Source organism: Elaeis guineensis, chromosome 3 (genome assembly GCF_000442705.2).
Source record: "Elaeis guineensis isolate ETL-2024a chromosome 3, EG11, whole genome shotgun sequence".
NCBI classification, from domain to species: Eukaryota; Viridiplantae; Streptophyta; class Magnoliopsida; order Arecales; family Arecaceae; genus Elaeis; species Elaeis guineensis.
Genome location: NC_025995.2, coordinates 127,683,761 through 127,688,879, shown reverse-complemented (window position 1 = coordinate 127,688,879; position 5,119 = coordinate 127,683,761).

The following is a 5,119-nucleotide window of genomic DNA, read 5'->3' as shown; positions in this document are numbered from 1 at the left end:
CATCTCTATTCTATTCTCATCTATGAACATAGATTCGTGACTATATTACGTAAATCTGTGTAATGTATTGTCTCTTTATTTTTTTGATTTTTTTTTGATTTTTGTCATTTTAAGCCCTAAATACTACTTTCAAAACTAGGATGCTTAGGCATCCTAGAAGTTTAAAAAGAATGAGAAGGACTCTTGAGTTAATTAAATTAAGCTACCTCGGTGCTCTCAATCTTCTAGAAAAATTAAATTCCGGCAATTAGCTGTTTATCGTCAGATGCCTTGGATGCTAGTTATGGTACCGTTAGATAATCCAATAGTATGAAGCGTTGCTATCAGTTGTCTTGAACTCCGAGTTTGTCTTACAATGAGGTCTAAAATCTTTGTACTATGGACAGTTACCGTCAGATTTCTTTTAACGATGGCCTGTGTACCATTAGATGGGTTCCGGCAAGACATGGATTGCCATGAGGAAGATATCAGGTCCTGATGATTTGTTATTGTGCCTGATTGAGTTCCGGGCAACATATGTATGTATAATACTAACTAAGGGTACGATTGGTTAGTTATTAAAAAAATATATTTTTTTATTTTAATTTTTAAAAAATAAAAATCAAAAAATAATGTTTGGCAATATTCTGAAAAGTAAAAAATTAAAATTAAAATAATCAAAATAATTATTTTATATATAAAATAAAAATATTTTATTTTTCAAAATTTACTTTTTCACTTTTTTTTCTTCTCTGAATCTAAAACGTCAAACCAAAAAATAAAAAGCCCGAACCCTTCTCCTTCGTCGAGCTCTTCACCTCGCCATCCTCTTCTCCCTCCCTTTTCGAATCTTCTTCCTCGTTGAGCTCTTCATCTGCCATCTCCAAACATTGCTTTTTGCTTTATAGCAACGTAGTTACCAAACATATTTTTTACTTTTTTTTTTTACTTAATAGCAAAAATAAAAAAAAAAATTTTTAAAAAATTAAAAATTAAAAATTATAACCAAACTCACCCTAAATTGTATATAAGCATATTTTTTTGAAAAGAAAAAGTTTTGAAGAAAAAAAAAAAAAATAAATAAATTATATTCTTAGTTTCTAAATTAAATCAAATTTTATAAATGATCCCTAAACTACAAAAAATTAAAGTTTAATTTTCAAACTATCTGAACTGATTTAATATTGTCCTTACACATGATTTCAGTGACTTTCTATTACCAGAAGTCCGATGTGGCAACTATTGAGACTTATATGGTGCTTATGTGATATTAAAATTAAAAAAATCACTGATACATTTTTTTACTTTTTTGCTTTTACTCAATAGCAAAAATAAAAAAAATAAAAAAAATATTTTTTAAAAATTAAAAATTAAAAATTAAAAATAAAAAATTGTAACCAAACTCACCCTAAATTGTATATAAGCATATTTTTTTGAAAAAAAATAGTTTTGAAGAAAAAAAAATAGATAAATTATATTCTTAGTCCCTAAATTAAATCAAATTTTATTAAATAATCTCTAAACTACAAAAAATTAAAGTTTAATTTTCAAACTATCTGAACTGATTTAATATTGTCCTTACATATGATTTCAGTGACTTTCTATTACCAGAAGTCCGATGTGGCAACTATTGAGACTTATATGGTGCTTATGTGATATTAAAATTTAAAAAAATCACTGATACATTTTTTTACTTTTTTGCTTTTACTCAATAGCAAAAATAAAAAAATAAAAAAAATATTTTTAAAAAAATTAAAAATTAAAAATAAAAAATTATAACCAAACTCACCCTAAATTGTATATAAGCATATTTTTTTTGAAAAAAAATAATTTTGAAGAAAAAAATAGATAAATTATATTTTTAGTCCCTAAATTAAATCAAATTTTATTAAATGATCCCTAAACTACAAAAAATTAAAGTTTAATTTTCAAACTATCTGAACTGATTTAATATTGTCCTTACACATGATTTCAGTGACTTTCTTTTACCAGAAGTCCGATGTGGCAACTATTGAGACTTATATGGTGCTTATGTGATATTAAAGTTAAAAAAAATCATTGACAAAACAATAGTTATTTCTTCTTCCCCAATAATATTTTCTCTTCTTCTTCTTTGATTATTTTCGATTTCTTTTCTTTTGAAAAGGATGGGGCCATGAGGAAATGAGGGTTTGGAATTGGAGGAGAAGACGACGACATTGGCTCGATAGAAAACATTAAGAGAAGATGATAGGAGATGAGTAGAAGAGAAAAATCGAGCAAAGAAGGAGGATGGGATCTTGAAGGAAAGGGTTTTTCCCTCTTTCTCTTTTTTCATTGGAGTTTTGGGAATGATAAAAAAAGAGATGAGAGATAAGAGATATGAGGAAGAGATAGTTATGGAGAGTTTAATGAGATGGAGTGATGAGAAATAAAGAAGAAAGGGTGAAGAGGGAGGAGGAGCGTGGGAGCATGGAGGGAGGAGCCGTGGAGAAGAGGAGGCAACAGCTATAGAGGAAGAGGACTTTCTCTTTTTTTTTTTTTTCATTAAAATTTTGGGATGAGAAGAAGATAGATGAGAAAGAAGATAAAATTAAAAATTTAGTCATGTCATTATTATTTTTCAAAATATTTTAAGCCACGTCAATTTTAATTTGAGCTATACAAACAAAATTTATTTCATGTAGATAGTTTGTTATATCGAACTTCTGATACAAGAAAACTGTTAGAATCTAAATCGATTCAAATAATTTTAAGATTAAATTTTAATTTTTTATGATTAAAAAATATTTTAAAAAATCAATTTAATTCGAGATTAGAAACATAATTTATTCAAAAAAAAATTGTATCTTTTGACAACTCTACCAGCACAAAAACATACCACCATAATCGTGATGGTTTCAGTGGCTCCAGACGCATGACAGTAGATCCATCCGTATATTATTCGCTACTATGTGGCCGTATAGATCCACTGTTCCTTCTACTGTATGTTAATCATTTTAATTGCTATATCAGGCAAAAGAATGTCACCCGCCCAGCCACTCAGCACAGCGCATCGCCACTTGGATCGAGCGCGCGCGCGAGAGAGAGGGAGAGAGAATATTCTTTAGATCTTTGCTTCCCCTTAATGGCCAAAAATATTCTCCAAACAGACCGTACCGAGTGCGACCCATCCCTCCCCGCCGGCCAATCTGCGATCCCACATATATTATAATTATAAATAGCCGAAAAGATCCAACGGCTGAGAACGTCGCAGGTAATTCGTATGGTTACGGTGGTCGCGAGGAACTGTGGAACCCAGCCCGGATCCAGCGAAGCTCCGGCCGTTCAATTACGTCCACGCAAAGCACGGGTGTGACGCGTCGTCATGCGGCGGACCCAGCACGTCCATCAAATCATTATTATCCACGTGGCATCCAATCATTTTACCCTTTACACTTGGTGTCTCCTGTCCACACACCTACAACGGCCCCCATACCCTTTTGTCCCTCTCTCTCTCTCTCTCCGTGTCCCGTCAACTCAGACAGGGGCCGGTAGCCACCACGCCCCCGCCACCCATTTGTCCGCTTACCCAAATGCCCCACACCTTTCTTTTGATTATTTTTTTCAATATCATATTGATTTTCTTATCGCTACTTACGAGCTGGTCCAAGTAAACCGGCTCTCCAACCATTTTAAAAGAAAACTTGGGATAGTTTACAAAAAAAAAAAAAAAGAAAATAAAAAAAGAAAAAGAAAACTTGGAATAAAAACCTGAGGGATGACATTAAATTATCTTGGAGAAGGAATTCGCCATCGAGTTCAACCAATTCCTTCTTTCAGCATCCGTCCTCTTCTCAGCTTCGACTGGTTCCAGAGTTTTATCCATCCCGCCTAAGGGCATAAATGGAACTTTGGATGATAATGTGGGTGGCAAGCTGGCTACGGTTTTGGCCACATCCTATACACTTACTGTATCATTCCTTGTGAAATGTTTGAAAATGTTGGTGTAGGGGCAATATTGGAAAGAGAATGACAGTTGTTAAGGGGAGCTGGGAGTACAAAGATAACAACCTCTGCAGCACCCGGATATCGTTCCAAAAGCAATATTTGTACCACCACCCACCCCCATCAATTCCTCGCTTACATCGAGGTGTGCTAATTTTACCTACCCATTTCTCAAGACAAAAAGAGCGATTTACTTTACTATTATCATGCAACTCCCGGTTGATCTTTTTCTCCCTCGCCTTTATCTTCCCGATGCTCCTAAGTTTTTCTTTCTTTCTTTTTCTTTTCCTTAAAAAAATAAACAAATAAAGGATACATTAAAAAAATTTAAATTCTGGTACTAAAAGAATGAGTTGGATGTATCTGAGCCGAACAGAGTCAGTTTTCCTATCAAGGGTTCTATCAGCCAATCATGTGCCGATCACTGATGGTTGTATAATTAGAGAATGGCGGCCTTTTTCTCCTGTTCAAAAAAAAAAAGAAAAAAAAAAAAAAGAAAAAGAAAAGAGGAAGAGCATCCAAACTCGATGAAGAAATTTCTTTTTTTAAAAAAAAGTTGCATGAGATGATGAAAAGGAAAGGTTGGGCATCGTTCTGGCCGATGTCTTTGTTTTGCTCCTTTGGAACCTGCTAGCAAAATTTGTCCGCATGTTTATGTCCAAAAGGCCATGTCTTGTAACCTGCAGCAATAAAAAGAATCACTCCTTCCATGTGCTCCATCTTTTCACAACAGGAAGCTGGATTCCCCGACTGAGATCCGCGTGATAGGAGCGGGGCGTGCCCTGGCCCCACAAAAAAAAAAAAAAAAAAAAAAAAAGAACCCTCTCCCTCCCCGGATTTGGTGTGGCCTAACATCCCGGCCTTTCTATCTCTATCCCTTGCTCAAGCTGAGCTCGGGCCACAACTTGTACACCCGCAGCTCTACCGATCGACGAAATTCCCGAACCAACAAGGCTCATGGAGATCTAACAATCCCTGTGAAGCAAAATCCAAACTTGTGAATTTTATAATCCTATTCGACCTCTGCTTGGTCAATTCAGACCAAGCTAATGAAGAAAATGATGGATATTGGATGGTTGACCATTTGCATGCTGCTCAGTGTGTGCTGCAGGGTGACGCTATAACAAGAATCGGTCAAAACATATGATGAAGCTCGCTATGTGCACCCATGGTT